The 16,902-nt window shown below is 41.7% G+C and overlaps 1 protein-coding gene across 1 annotated transcript in view; it reads right to left on the bottom strand.

Annotated features, from left to right (window-relative positions):
* The window catches only part of FRY (FRY microtubule binding protein), a 257,340-nt gene that overhangs the window by 207,246 nt on the left and 33,192 nt on the right, over positions 1 to 16,902 (bottom strand). The gene's annotated exons all lie outside the window — the stretch shown is intronic.

The raw sequence follows: 16,902 nt of genomic DNA on the forward strand, positions 1-16,902 counted from the left end.
CACAATTAGTTCTTGTTTGGTTTACTAAAATAACTTCTATATCAGCATTGACAGATTCATAGATCTTCCTATTGTGCTATATGTAGTAGAGTAGCATGGTACCTAAATACCTCCAAGGGAGGATGAGGCCTCTTTGCCATACCTGTTAGAGGAACTGCAATGGTAGGAAAATTTGAGCCTTACTAACATTTTAAATTAGCACAACTCAATTGATCAATCAATCAAACCTCATCCATCTTGCCTGTGGCCCACAGAGCCTCTTGATGCATGAGCACCTATTTTGTGAGGCTGCACAGCAAACCATGGCACAAACCTAGGTTACCTTTTGTTTATATATTTATTTATAGCTATGCTGCCACAAAGGACAAAGATAAAGGAGTAAGCATCCAGGACAGGGATTATAAATAATTTCTTTTAGTGACTATGCCAGGTCGCCCTTGGTTAAAATACCTGTAAAACAAAGATTTCAAAGGTAATGTTCAGGCTACTTAATGCATTTTGGATGGGTTTTAGAGATGCCAGAAGTGTTAAAAGAAATCAGGTGGATAACAACCAAACTGAGAGACTTGGGGGTGCTGGTGGACAAAAAGCTCAACATGAGCTCTCAATGTGTACTTGCAGCCCACAAAGCCAATCAGATCCTGGGCTGCATCAGGAGAAGTGTGGCCAGCAGGTCAAGGGAGGTGATTCTCCCCCTCTACTCAGCTCTGGTCAGACCCCACCTGGAGTACTGCATCCAGTTCTGGAGCCCCTATTACAAGAGGGATGTGGAGGTGCTGGAACGTGTCCAGAGAAGGGCCACAAGGATGATCAGAGGGCTGGAGCACCTCTCCTATGAGGACAGACTGAAGGAGTTGGGGCTGTTCAGTCTGCAGAAGAGAAGGCTCCGAGGTGACCTAATTCTGGCCTTCCAGTATCTGAAGGGGACCTACAGGAAGGCTGGGGAGGGACTTCTCAGGATCTCAGGTAGTGATAGGACTAGGGGGAATGGAATGAAGCTGGAGGTGGGGAGATTCAGGCTGGATGTGAGGAGGAGGTTCTTCACCATGAGAGTGGTGAAACCCTGGAATGTGTTGTCCAGGGAGGTGGTCGAGGCCCCGTCCCTGGAGGTGTTTAAGACCAGGCTGGATGAGGCTCTGTCCAGGCTGATCTAGTGTGAGGTGTCCCTGCCTATGGCAGGGGGTTTGGAACTAGATGATCCTTGTGGTCCCTTCCAACCCTGACTGATACTATGATGATTCTTGAGTACCTGTTTGCTCAGAGGAGATGTTTAAGAGTACAAACCCATTCAGAAAACAGAAAAGTTTTTCTTCTTTTTTTCCCCACATGCATTTACTACTTAGGTCTTACCTCCTGTACAGAGCAGAACAGTCACAGATCTGCAAATGGCTTTGTGCCATGAATCTCTAACCTTTTTTTGTTTTGTGTTTGAAACAAGAAAGTTAAACAATGCAAGAAGAGAAAACAGGGAATCAGAAAAATTAGGAAAATGTACAGCTGCTCAAATCCTCCAACTGTTGCTCAAAAAAATATTTGTTTAATTTTCTGGAATAACCTGGCTGTCTTAATCCACAGGATGTGAACATCTGACACATTCTCTGCTTGAATTAACCCATTTATTCCAGTCTAATGCTGTTAGAGACAAGGAGCTTAATTTGATACAGCCATAGCATCCAAAAAAATCTCTCTTTAGTCAAGCATAGTTTTTCAGAAGTGGGTATAAGGCAAAAAGGTCGACAAATGACCACTCATGGTCACACTCCCAAAGACAAAAAAAGGATCATTTTAGATTCAAATTAATCTCCTGTAGCAAACGCTTGACTCCTGGATTAGTGAAATTAGGACTTGGTTGCCAGGCTACACCTGACCTTAAAGCAAACTAAACCGAAGTGTTTCAGGCCAGTCATATCATGCACTATGTTTACAGTTTTAATTTGCAATATAAAACTTAATATTGAATTACAATCGCACAGAAGATAAAAAAGCTTTCAGCCCAGACAGTTCCTCACCTCCCTCAAACACAAACAGCTAAAACATGAAAAGAATACAGCTTTTCCAGAGTTGCTTTCCATGCCTGCATGCTGATTTTAATAGATGAGATTTGGCTGAGTGTTTCTACTGCACTGTCTTTCAGCTGAAAGTGGATAAGGACTTTCAATTTGTAGTCATATTCTTGTTTGCTAACAACAAACAAAATACATGGTTAAAGCTGTAATCTGCTTCTAAGATAATATTAGTCCCTTACTGTTTGATCCATAATGCACACTTCTCATATTAAGAGTGGAACCTGACTCATGTCACAGCATTTCATAAGCAGAACAATTCATATGCTAATGCACATTTGTAATAATTTTGCTTCATGCTAATGTTCCCATTACATGAGAGCTGTTGCAGCCTTATATCCATGAGGACTTGAGAGGTGATCATTCTCAAACAGAAAGGCAGCACATATCCTGGAACAGGTGTTTTCTGGTTGAACAGTGTAGAGGCACTGCACAAGAACCCAGGCACCTGATGGTGCTCCTTGCAGACGGCCTCAGAGCTGTCAGGACATGTGGCTTTGCCTGAGTGGCAGCCCAGAAGATCAGCATTTTCCAAGATCAAAGCCTGAATCCATGCAATGGTAACACTTGCAATCACAAAATCATGTTTGCTATTATTCTACTGCAATCTGTGGCATTAGACCTATGATTTAGGTACAGCAATAAGAGAAAAAAATTGAGGAAATGCAGGAATTTTATTTAGTAGGGTGTAGTATTGATCCTGAATAAAACATGGCTGATGTCCTTGTTTTTCCAATTGTGTTCTGTACAGAAAGGGAACAAGCTATGCATATGAAGGTTACAAGCTTCAGTGACAATCTTCTATTGAACCCACTTCTCAGAGTTCAACATTTTACATAAATTGTTAGCATATATCTGTGAGATAACAACAAAGCATTCCAGCTTCTGTAGAAAAAAGCTATAGAGGAAAACGTTTCAAAACATTTGGAACTTGTAAGGACTTTTTGGAGAGGATCATTTTAATGAACGTTTCCGTTACAAAGAGTTTATTCTACACTTGCTGTTAAGAGAGGGCACTGTCCAAAGTGACCATGGAAATGTACAAATTCCAGTCTCCTTCCTTTCTTTGTAATAAGAACTAAAGAATAACAAAACCCCTGAGTTTGATGGACAGGCCTATTAATAACATTCCAACATATTAAGGTTGCATTGATCCAGGCTGGATGAGATGCAACACAGGTAGACAGGGCTGCCCTGTGGCAGAAATAGTCTCTTGCCCAAGACTCTGGATTGCTTGTGTTATATGAGATTCTGTTAATAAAGAGAAAACAAGAGACAGCCAAATCTTACCTCACCCTTCAGTAAACCTGTCTCATGCGATGTAATGGAAAAAACCTAAATTAGGTTTCACATGTCTTTCCTATACTGCAAAAAAACAGAACAAAACCAGGAACAGTGTATCACAAAACACTGAAATAAGTAACAGACTGAAAAGAAAGGAGGAAAGAAAATTTAGCTATGCAATCCTCTTGAGTCTTTGTGAAGATCTCATTGCTCATCTTCCATGCTCCAAATTTTTCTGTAATGATAGACTCAATGCATGGTCACTTAACTTAACTTCCATCACATCCTTCCTGAATATCCATGACTTAGCTGTACACAGGCTGTGTGTCACAACCCAATGCAGGGATGTTATCTCAAACCCCTGGGCTAGTACCTGCTGAGTGTTGTACTATTATCCACACAAACAAAAAGAAGGTAAGAACTCACCAGTCTTTGAATCCAGTAATAACACTGAACCTTTTCATGTTTTCTGCACTGAGTCAAATAATCCTTCTGCATCCACATAATGAAATACATTCTGTATCATGTATTGCTAATTAAAGGTGAGATTCAGATCATTCAAGTTTCATTTCAGTTTTGTTCCGAATGAAATCTATGTGCCCAACCCATGGGATCAAGACTGCCTTCTCGCTGGCACCATTTAAATTCTGAATCAAGGCTGCCATGATCCCACACGTCATCAAGGCCAGGAGCTCTAACCTGCTTGTGGTTTTGGGACTAATTAAAAGAAAAAAAAAAGTCTTCTGAGCCTCACAAGAGTATGATCTTCCTTTCTTGAATGGGGAGAGCACAGTGCTGCCTCTGGTGGGATTGAGCTCCAGAACAGCAGAAAGCTCTACTGCCCATGCTCCTACTGCTCTGAACTTGACCAGTACCCTCATGTCGGGGCAAACTATTCCCCACATCCAAAACAGAGACATCTGCCCATTCTCTGAGTTGTCACCATCTGAACAGCCAGTTATAGCTTATATCTTAGTTTATCATTAGAGACAAATATGTAAAGTACCTATATTTAGCCTGAGTCCCCAGACAGATGGATCTCACCTGTATAATCAGGCTACACCTAAATTCAGATGCACAAATCATACTGTTCTCAGAAATAAGTGTATTTGCAACTACTATTAAAGGAACTGAAGCACAGAAGTTTTTATTGTTTCATATGAGCTCAGAGTATGCTTGATTATATGCTGAGCCTGTTCCTTACCAGCTTCTCCACATTCTCTGCAAAAACCCACTTCATTTTCATGCATGGCATGTTGCACTGAGTAGGAAAGCCCCATCTAGCTCCATAATTTTAGGGGTTTAGTAACAATACAATAAATGTAGATGGATGCCTAACAGTCATAGAAACATAAACCAGCTTTATTCAACCAATTCTCTAAATTAGTGCTCTGGGGTTTATGTAGCAATGATAAAGGTACCTATTAAAGCAACAGTATTGGCCAAAGGAGCACAGAAACTGCAGCGTGGTAGCCTATCCTTCACTTTTCCCCAGAGACAAAAGCAGTCTTTACAAAAGCCTCTTAAATCTTTGTCAAAGGTGACAAATGCATTCTGTCTCCGTCAATCAGCAAACCATCCTCCTTCCTAGCTGTCGCACTCACAGGGAACGATGTGGATGAGGGGATTGAGTGCACCTTCAGCAAATTTGCAGATGACACCAAGCTGGGTGGCTGTGTTGATCTGCTAGAGGCTTTGCAGTGGGACCTGGACAGGTTAGACCCATGGGCCAAGGTTAATTGTATGACATTTAACAGAGCCTAGTGCCAGGTCCTCCACCTGGGTCACAACAATGCCATGGCAAGCTACAGACTTGGGCATGTGTGGTTGGAAAGCTGTGACTCAGAGAGGGACCTGAAGGTTCTGGTTGATAGTTGATTAAATATGAGTCAGCAGTGTGCCCAAGTGGTCAAGAAAGCCAATGCTATCCTGGCTTGTATTAGAAACACTGTGGCCAGCAGGAACTGGGAGGTGATCATCTCCCTGTACTCAGCACTGGTGAGGCCACACCTCAAGTATTGTGTTCAGTTCTGGGCCCTCCTCACTACAGGAAGGATATTGAGGTTCTGGAGTGTGTTCAGAGAAAGGCAACAAGGTTTGTGAAGGGCCTGGAGCACATGGCATACAAGGAGCATCTGAGGGAGCTTGGGGTGTTCAGTCTAGAGAAAAGGAGGCTGAGGAGAGACCTCATTGCTCTCTACAACTACTTGAAGTGAGGTTGGAGTGAGGAGGGGGCCAGCATCTTCTCCTTGGTGTCACACAACCAGGACTAGAGGAAATGGTTTCAAGCTGCACCAGGGGAGGTTTAGGCTGAATGCTGGGAAATACTTCTTCACAGAGAGGGTTATCAAACATTGGAATGATCTGGCCAGGGCAGTGGTGGAGTCACTATCCCTGGAGGTGTTTAAGCAGTGTGTGGACCTGGCGCCAAGGAACACAGGTTATCATCGACCCTTCAGTGCTGCATTGAAGGTTGGACTGGATGGTCTTTGATGTCTCTTCCAATGGGATGTTTTCTGTGTTATACTCTTGATGTTTGGCACACAGAAATGGGTTTAAAGTTATCAAACATGCTGTCAGCACATCCCCTTTCAAGGCAAGTGTAACATACAGATTTACAAACACTTTGACTTTCTAATATTAGGGAAATACTTAATTTGCTTTCTATCCTTGGCTGTATTTCAATTTCCTCACTACTTATAAAACTGTTCCAAGTGTGAGATCAATCAATAGGAAAGTTAAGGTTTTACACCTGAGGCCAGAGCTCTAGAAACACCAGAGCACATCCTTATCAGCAACTTTGAATGCCTTATCGAGGCAGAACCCTGAGGATATGAGTTTCAGCTTCTGCTGCAGAAGTCAGTTGTATACAAGAACCAACATGACCTTGCTACAGTATCATAAAGCACAGATGTGTAAATTATCTCTAAGATTCCCAGATACAGACACAGATACCCCACACCTCATTTGTACATATTTAACTGCACAATATTAAACTTCTGTAGCTTTAGTATAAACACTTATTTTGTACTTGAAGAGTATTAATAAGACCCACTTATTCCATTTAAAACTGCAAGACAATAGGTTACTTCTTTCATAAAAGAAGCATGTTTGTGTGTACAGACAGAAACAGAGATCTGTCACCTCTCTTACCAACTGCACCTGAATTAGATGGCTACTCATACTTTGCCAGTGCTCTCAAATTTGAACTTCATATTGCAAACAGAGTCTCCCTCTCTGCATCTTCCTCTTCTTTCCCTCTCCCATCTGCAGTACGCAGAGCATTGCCTGGGTAAAATGACAGTGGCTGAGGAAAAGTTTTTCTATACAAGTTCATACATATGGATTTATAAGCAATCTGGAGCTCCTCTTTACTTCGTAATGGAAAGAAAAACAAAAAGCAAGGAAAGCAACAGCTATCTGAATATTAAATATACATTGTCTCATTTTCTCCTGCCCCCCCCCCCCCCCCAAAAAAAGATGAGTGAGTAAATGGGGGGGGGGGGGGAACAACAAACAAATGCAAAAAACCCAGGCAAAAGGAAAGGATGTGAGGCAACTCCAGTCTCCAAACCACAGGAAGCAGTGGCCAACGGCAAGTAGCTGACACACAGTGCTGCCTCAAGCAACGGCAAGCACTGCTTGGCAAGCACAGGCAGGGGCTTAACCCTAAAGCAAATTTTAAGGTAAGTGAAAAATTCCAAGTGCTTAAAGATTGGGAAAATGGGGGGAAACCCCATAAAACATAGAAAGAAGCATAACATTCTCTGTATGGACTACTTGAAATCAGAGATATCTTTGGGTTTTTTTTTCCCTTCACCTCATTTCCTGAAGATGTATATGAACCTAACTAGATTGGACATGGACATGGTTTAGTAGTCATGAGGTCTTGGGTGACAGGTTGGACTTGATGATCTTTGAGGTCTTTTCCAACTTTATTGACTCTATGATTCTATGACATTCACAGCTCTCAACTTTACTGGTTATTTTCCTCCGACTTTATAAAGCATCAGCTGCATAATGAGATGACATCCAAATCATGCCTCAAACACTGTTTCTGGACAGTACTGGAAAAACATCATGGTATAAACCTGACACCATTTATACAGCCTGCACAACGATATTAGATTTAAGGGAGTGTGCCTGTGCATGTTTGGGGTTTTCTTTCATGTGTCTAATAAAACTGATTATTCAATTTCCTTATGATTATTCAGATTAGGACTGTCAGTGGCCACAGCTGTCATTAGTACAAGGAGAACAAAAGCAATATAGAAAAACATTTAAAAATTTGGATGACACTTTGTGCCTGCCCTAAATACAATTTAGACTAATTTCAGAATTTAATTTGCAACAATGACAGCAGATGCATTCAAAACAGCATTAGCAGAAGACAGCAGTTGCATCCCTGTTGCAAGTGCAAAACTGGCAAAATGACAGAAGAGATCCTGTGTTTAGCTGATGCTCCCCATTGGGGATTGCACTGCTGAAAGTGTGTCCCTGCACACAGCTGCAGGGGCCGCAGGTTACCACAGTATCACAGTATCACCAAGGTCGGAAGAGACCTTGAGGATCATCGAGTCCAACCTGTCACCACAGACCTCATGGCTAGACTATGGCACCAAGTGCCACATCCAATCCCCTCTTGAACACCTCCAGGGATGGTGACTCCACCACCTCCCTGGGCAGCACATTCCAATGACAAATGACTCTCTCCATGAAGAACTTTCTCCTCGCCTCAAGCCTAAACTTCCCCTGGTGCAGCTTGAGACTGTGTCCTCTTGTTCTGGTGCTGGTTGCCTGGGAGAAGAGACCAACCCCCTCCTGGCTACAACCACCTTTCAGGTAGTTGTAGAGAGCAATGAGGTCATCCCCGAGCCTCCTCTTCTCCAGGCTAAACAATCCCAGCTCCCTCAGCCTCTCCTCACAAGGCTTGTGTTCAAGGCCTCTCCCCAGCCTTGTTGCCCTTCTCTGGACATGTTCAAGTGTCTCGATGTCCTCCCTAAACTGAGGGGCCCAGAACTGGACATAGTACTCAAGGTGTGGCCTAACCAATGCAGAGTACAGGGGCACAATGACTTCCCTGCTCCTGCTGGCCACACTATTCCTAATGCAGGCCAGGATGCCATTGGCCTTCTTGGCCACCTGGGCACACTGCTGGCTCATGTTTAGGCAGCTGTTAATCAGCAACCCCAGGTCCCTCTCTGTTTGGCAGCTCTCCAGCCACTCCGACCCCAGCCTGTAGCTCTGCATGGGGTTGCTGTGGTCAAAGTGCAGCACCCGGGAGGTTCATCAGATAAGCACCAACATATATATATATATATATGTATCTATATATAATATATCTATGTATCTACACACCATTACACACAATGAAAATAAGAAATAAAGATCCCTCTTGCCACAACAGAACAGGAGAGTTACTTTTCTGAAGGTCAGCTGTGCAACTGCTAAATTTTAAACCAACACAATGTTATTCTGACTAGCAACACATGTGAAAACTACTGTGTTAGTGTTAAATGAAACTCTGCAAGAACCTAGTTTAAGTCAGACACTCCCTGTAGCAAGTAAATATTTTAAGACACCTGTTTGCCCACTGACTGTGAACACGAATCCACATATATAGCAGGTCTCTCAAGAAAACGAAACACCCTTCCACTTCTTACTGTCTTCTACTGTTATCACTATACAGGGCCTCAGAACTGGGAAATCTATTTCACTCAAAGTCAATTAAGATCTTAGAAGAAAGCTTGCCAAGAGAGATAAATCCTGCAGTACTTTCAAGACATAGTGAGACTCCCACTGAATTCTTCCAGTAACTCCTTCCACAGTCCAGGAAGGTGCCTGAACACCACAGTCATCCTGCTTCTTTCAAGTTCAGCTCCTGCCTTAATAACCCCCAGATTAAGATGGCTGGCAAAATACCAAGGAGCAGTAAGTTTTTTCAGATGGATTGTAGACCACTTGGGATTCTGGAGATTTGGGATGATAATCTTGACACTAATCTGGATTCCAAGATACTCCAACAAAGACTTTACAACCCTATTGCGGCATCCTCACATAGCTCAGATAATTTCCTGACTTTCAGATTAGTTTCAAGAGGAATTTGAAGAACTAATGTCTGTGATAGCACAGAACACCATGATCTGGCTTATCTCTGGGAAGTCAAGTTGTTACCAGTCTCTGAGACAGGCCAAAATGAAAAATACATTCCTGAGCGCTTCCGTAGTTATGCAAACACCCAAGAAAAAGAGGTAATGCTATAGAAACTAATTATTTTCAGGAAGACGTGTCAGTAAGATAAGTCCTTCAATCAGTTTGTGTTAGGAATCACTACCCTTATGCTTTTTGTAGTTAAGCACTGCTGTCATGTTAGCACTATAATATTTAGCTGATAAAGCAACTCTGCGTCTGAGAACAGCTTTCAGCCATGGAAGTAGAAAAACAAGATAGCAATGATCAGACCTACTCATGCTGCTTTACACCACTGGTCATATCATTTTGACTTTTCTGAGGTGGTAAAATTTATTTGGGGCTATCCTTCCAAGTCTTGACTCCAAACAGAGGAGTACAAGGGAAACGGCTTTCTCAGGATAGTGTGCAAATGCAGTAAATGTTTTTTTGCAAGGATGGGAATTAATAGAGAGGGCCCAATGGGACATAAATAACCTGAGATCCCCTTGGTTCCAACACAGATTGGAAGCACATGGAGAATGGGTGAAATTCAGATCACATGTCAGCAGAAATGAGATTCCCAGATATGTTTCTCAAATATAATATGCAGGACACATCTGCTTACATGGGAGAGAAAGCAGCACAAGAACATTAAAAAGCCCCAAGGGATAAGTGTAAGTGAGGGTCATCTGGGCCAACCAGATACAGAAGGCTGCAGAATTTTTCCTGCTAACTAAAGATATGCTTTGGAAAGTATTGGAGATTCATAGGAATTAAATCACAAAACCTAATTGCAGCCTGGGAGCCTAGTCTTCGATACCTTTTTCACAGTAAGCTGGCAGAGCCATCGATTCAGGGCTGGGAACAATCTTTGCCTCCCCACAAACTATGCTCCCTACTAACCAAGGGTGCTGAGGGAGCTGGCAGACGTCATTGCCAGACCACTCTCCATCATCTTTGGTAAGTCATGGCAGACAGGAGAGGTGTCTGGGGACTGGAGGAGGGCAAATACCACTCTGGTCTTCAAAAAGGGTAAGGAGGAGGACCCAGGTCAGCCTCACCTCCATCTCTGGAAAGGTGATGGAGCAACTTATCCTCATCACTGTCTTTAGGTATATTAAAGACAAGAGAGTCATTAGGAGCAGTCAACATGGGTTTACCACGGGGAAGTCATGTCTGACCAACCTGATAGCCTTTTATGAGGATATAACCAGGTGGATAGATGATGGTAGAGCAGTGGATGTGGTTTATCTTGATTTCAATAAAGCATTTGACACTGTTTCCCACAGCATCCTTGCAGTGAGAACTGGTTGAAGGAAAAAAGTCAGAGTTGTGGTCAGTGGGACAGAGTCTAGTGGGAGGCCTGTAACTAGTGGAGTCCCTCAGGGGTCAGTACTGGGACCAGTGCTGTTCAATATATTCATCAATGACCTGGATGAGGGAACAGAGAGCACTGTCAGCAGGTTTACTGATGACACCAAACTGGGTGGAGTGGCTGACACACCAGAGCGTTGTGCTGCCATTAGAAGGACTTGGATAGGCTGGAGAGCTGGGCAGGGAGAAATTTAATGAAGTTCAACAAGGGCAAGTGTGGAGTCTTGCACTTAGGAAAGAACAACCCCGTGTACCAGTATAGATTGGGGACTGAGCTGCTGGAATGTAGAGAAAGGGAAAAGGACCTGGAGGTACTGGTGGATGGAAGGTTGACCATGAGGCAGCAATGTGCTCTTGTGGCCAAGAAGGCCAGTGCCATTCTGGGGTGGATTGGAAGGGGCATGGTCAGTAGGTCAAGAGAGGTTCTCCTCCCTCTCTGCCCTGGTGAGGCCACATCTGGGATATTGGGTTCTGGGCCCCTCAGTTCTATAAGACAGGGAACTGCTTGAGGAGTCCAGCACAGAGCCACGAAAATGATTAAAGGAGTAGAACATCTTCCTTATGAGAAGAGACTGAGGGAGCTGGGGCTTGAGGGGAGCTGGAGACTGAGGGGCTCTTTAGTTTGGAGAAGAGGAGACTAAGGGGCAACCTCATTAACGTCTATAAATCTGTAAAAGGTGAGTGCCAAGAGGATGGAGCCAGGCTCTTCTTGGTGATGCCCAATGACAAGACAAGGGGTAATGGGTGGAACTTGAGGCATAGGAAATTCCATGGGAAAAGGAGGAAGAATTATTTCACTGTGAGGGTGACAGAGCACTGGAACAGGCTGTGTAGGGGGGCTGTAGAGTCTCCCTCTGCAGAGATATTTAAGACCTGCCTAGATGAGTTCCTGTGTGTCCTGGTATAGGTGATCCTGCTTTGGCAGGGGGTTTGGACTAAATGATCTCTCAAGGTCCCTTCCAGCCCCTGACATTCTGTGATTCTGTGAATAGTGGTAAGGTTAAAGTTAGCTTTTGGGACTGCCTCTTCCACAGTGATAGGAACATTCCTCCTTCCTTGGTAGGAGATGCTACTTCTATTCTATTAAACTATTCCAATGTTAGTATTTCCTTCTTGTGAGAAAATCTGGATTTGGATGGAGCCAGTTCAGCTTCAGCTTCCAGATTCATAGGAGCTGAGAAACTCCTTCCGTGGAGGTGGTTTTATAAAGACAAGGGTTTGCAGATGACAATCAACTCATCTTGCAAATTTCTGTTCTATAAATTTACATGACTGCACTCCTGAGGCCTCACAGTGTAAAGGTTTTGTTGGTTTTGTCCCTCTTCAGACCCTGAAAAATTCCATAGGCTTATTTTTTGAACTTTATACCTCACTGTTAAGTGGGAATATCCAGGCACTGGATACAGTATTTGAATACCAAAATATTTCAGTATCACACTGACAGCCAAGCTGAACAAGCTTCTTAAATTGCCCTTTGGCATTTTTTCAAGTTACTACAGTGAAGAGTTTTGCATTTATAACCCTGCAATCTGTGCTCTTATCACCTTCCATGTAGCAGCATTAAAAACATGTTTGGTTAGAAACAATATACATAAAACATATCCACTATCCACAGGTTAGCTTAAGTAGGTCATAATACTTCCCAGGGAAGTAGGAATCCGTCTGTCAGTCACAGGAGTATTCAGACCTGTCATTCATGATATTTTGAGTCCTCATTTACAATTTCCAGCCTATACTGGTAGAACTACATCAGTACTGATAAATCAATGAAACTCCCCACTCTACCTGTTGTACATACAAAAAAAAAGGGACTAGTTTTCTCTCACCTAGGCACACACATTCACAGATTAGGTTCCCAAAATCTAAACTCCATCTATAGTTAACAGAAAGACAGAATTCTGAAATGCAGTATTTGTCTCACCTGAGGATAGGGGAAATTGTCTTTGTCTGCTTATACAGGTCAGATGAATGCCATACCAAGACCTTCTGCTCTATGGTAATTGTGAGTGAAGCATAATAAGCTAAAAATTATTTTCTTCCAGCTCTGTTGGAAAGAACCCACATGTGAGCTCAGAGTTGCCTGCACTGATGAATTTTTTCTGCCCTAAGCAGAGGGCAGGCACAGGTCTTCATCTCTCATCATTGTTCTCATAATTTGTTCATACATTCCCAGGCTGTATGTATCATTATTTTAATTGAGAATGGCAAACTAATGGGCTGAACATTCTTTGATGGTCAGAGTGTTGAATAAAGAGATGCATGGTCAAAGTAAATGTTGCAAAGGGTTTTTATCTTCAGTCTCTAAGACAAAGCTGAAGAAACTGGGGAAAAAAAAAATAAGTAATGAGATTCTTAGATTCTTACAGCAATTTTGAATGTTTATATCCAGGTATCAAAGTTATTCATAATTGGGAACCTAAAGCTTTTTGCCTTATCATGTAACACTGAGTAACGGCACCACTAGATTGGGAACGTCTTCCTGTCAAATCCTCTAAGGACAGGTGTCTAGCAGCAGACTTCTGCCGCTATGATTGTTGAAATTGTACCAACATTTGCAATCTTGAATTGCTACTGTACATCAACTCCCACATTAGCCTGTGTGTTTGTGTGTGCATATCTATGCGAAAGGGTACACAAAAATCCACTGAAAAACAAATCCAAATCTTTCTGCAACCCCAGCTACATTTTTACAGCTTGCATTCTGGAAACATAGAAAGTAGGTCAGCACATATCCCAAAATAGCACATCAGCTCTAAGAGAAAAAGTAGTATATCAGTATCTTTGGACGTTTTAGCACATTTCTCTATATGGTGTACAAGAGAATGAAAACTTCCTCCTTATTCTACTACATGGAGGAACACATACAAAAAATTGCATATGCTTTAAAAAGTCCCCTACATGGGGAAAATACTACCTGATTTCATCAAAGCAAAATAGCATTGAGTGGAACCATTTAATCTTTATTTAAAGACAAGCAAGATAAGCAAGGGGGCTGGGGGCCTGGGTGTTTGGTAAAGCCAGGAAGTTTAAAATGCGTTTAAAATGTTGTACTGGATAGGTAACACATCGTGTTCCTTATACATCTTCCTCCTTGTGCCAAAAAACCTATTTGGTAAAATATTTACTTTGCAAATAACAGCATACTTGCTGTGCTTTTGTTGTTCAGCTTGTGATTTGGGGTTTTGTTCAACTATTTGCTGTTTCAATAAGAAATGCTGCCTATTTCATGATATCTTGCATGCTACGAACACTTCCAAACAAAAAATATTTTCTTTAATACTAGATGCAGGTCTCCCACTTATTATTTTTATTCCCCCACCCTTTCTCTTTTTTTTTTTTGTTTTTAATTAATATTGACAAACTCCTTGCACAAAATATTATAGTAGCTTAACATAGAAAGAAAACCAAAAAAAAAAATACTCTTAGGCACTATTAAATGATGCTTATCAGCCCCCAGATGTTATTACCTTTTTCAAGTCAGTATCCTACTGTTGGCTACAACACAATAAAAGATGCTGATCTGTTTCTCAAAGCAGATTTCAAGCTAGGACACTGATAATTTTAATCAGGAGAAAACTATGCTGCCTCTCCCGAATTCCAAGTGTCAGCCTTCATCTGGGTCTCTGCAAGATTAAAATGAATGTTTGAAAGGTACTCAGCACTGTTAGCATGACCTTTTAAGTTCAGTAATTTTTATGTAACCAGCAGGAATCTCTAAGAATAACAAAACAAATCTATTTTTAGTTCTTCCTTTTCTGTTTGGTCAGGGTTTTTTTCCCCCATCTCAATTCTAGGACACATAGTTCTCATTAATTCCCCCATATACATCCAACCTGTTTAAATAGCCACTAGCTTGTGAAGTACCATAATCCATGTATGCACATACATAGCTTAGGCAACTATAGAACTGGACTCCTCCACAGAGCCAGGCTTAAGTCTCTGCAAAAAGGGAGGTGGAAATGGAGAACAACTTCCTGAACCTATGGCTGCCGGGATCTGGCCTTTGCTTTGACAGTCAATGAACCAATGCCTGCTATCAGAGCTTAAGTAAAAATTAGGATCTTCATAGGTAATAGAGTCTTCACAATCAACTGAGTGAAGAAATGCTGGAGTTTCCCAAACTTTGAAAAATTAAGTTGATGCATTAAAAAAACCCAAATGGTTGAGTTTTTATGTCCCATGAGGCCCACAAGTTGCAAAATTTGAACACTCCAACCTAGCAAACAAGGTGCATAATTAAACACATTTGACTGAATTGCTAGATTACTGCCAGACAGCATGTTGCCTTGGTGGGTATAAATAGACAGTTTAAATTCAGTAGTTTCAAAAGCTAAAGACACAGAACTGATTGGGTTCAATTTGAAGTTGGACAAATATGCTCTCATGATTGTATACATATCATCAGAGAAATAAAAAAGCACAAAATTTTAGTGTGGCACTGAAACAAGTGAGAGGAAATAAGGGAGTCATGAGTAGCAATCTCCCCTAGCACTCTCTTGCTGATGCCAGCAACATCCTCCTCCAAAACTTGAGAGAACCTAAGAAAACATAATAGGTATCACGTTTATGAGACTTTAGCGCTGCTAATTTTTATGATAAGCCACCAGTGTAATTAAAACCCAACACTGTTGTAGTTAAATGGGACTACATCATTCTCTCCATGCCCTGGGATTTTTTTGCTAAAGTGTAGAAGATAAAAGACATTACATCAGTTGGTCTCATCTCCCTGTTAGAAAATAAAAGCTGATGAATATATTTGCATATTCATATAATTCCAACTCTGAGTTCAAGGACATTTACAAGACACTTGCTAATATGCCAAATTTGTATTCACTGGAGTGAGTAGCCTGCTGCCAGGAGATACTGTTTTCACTCAGAAGCCATTAGCTTAACTGCTGAAGGGTTGTGTCTTCTTAAACTACTTTTGAAGGAGCAGCATTAGTATAATCAGTTGTTTCAAGGCACAGTAAAACATGTAAAAGTCAAATCTAGTATTTCCTGAGTTTGCTTAACCAGGACAAGGAAGGTCCTAGAATTAGAGTTGCAAGGTAGTCTAGGAAACAGCCCTCTCATTTTCCAGCTTAGAGCCTGTAATTACATACAGTTGTACTTTTCCAGACCAGAGTCATCACACATTCCCTCCTGGCTCACGTGGTGCAACAATACGTGCTCAATCTTGTGTCTAAAGCACTGGTGACCGTGCTCTAGACTCCTCTGGCTACATTATTCCGTATAGGTTTGATGTCTCCATTACACCCTTTAGTGTCTAACATGGGAATTTCAGGATGTTCCAGTGGTACACCAGGGTGAAATCACATGTGCTGCTGGGGAGCTGTGTCCTAGAGCTTATCTCTAGGCAAGGAAAAGCACGATCTTCATAATGGTCATACAGGTCTAGAATATAAATCACACATTTACATATCTCTGTTCTCAGTAGCATTAATACATCCTTCTACTTGTTTTGATCTGCATTATTTTGAATAAAAAAAGAGAGCTCTGAAATAAAATAGGCACTAAATAACAAATGGTATTACAATAACTGCTCCAGTGTACTGAATACCATCATCCAAAAGCCTAGAAAAGCTGAAAGAGAAAAATGTGTATTTAAGCAATTAACAAAGAATGTGAAAACAAACAAACAAACAAAAAATAAACCTCAGACTGAGAAGTCTGTGGCCCTGTCAAGGGCCTTTACTGTAGTGCTCTTTAAAAGCAAAAGAAAATATTTCCCTCTTCAGTGGAGAGCACTATGGCAGTGAGTACTCCAGGAGAAATACTGCTAACACCATAATTTGCTGTAACTTAGAGCTGCTTACAGAGCAAAATTTAATTGACTCCAAGAAAACTTATTTCTACATGACAGAAGGGCTAACTACAGCTCAACAAGGACAGGTTAAACCCCTATGCAGCCTTTATTAATAGGAAAAAAAGGTTTTGTTTTGCTTAAGAGGAGGACACTGATGAATTCCTACTCATGTTGCTACTTTCCCCCTGGCTCCTTGAGAAATAA

The sequence above is a fragment of the Melanerpes formicivorus genome, unplaced genomic scaffold, assembly GCF_026170545.1.
Source record: "Melanerpes formicivorus ecotype bairdi unplaced genomic scaffold, bMelFor1.0.p_v2 SCAF_1, whole genome shotgun sequence".
NCBI lineage: Eukaryota > Metazoa > Chordata > Aves > Piciformes > Picidae > Melanerpes > Melanerpes formicivorus.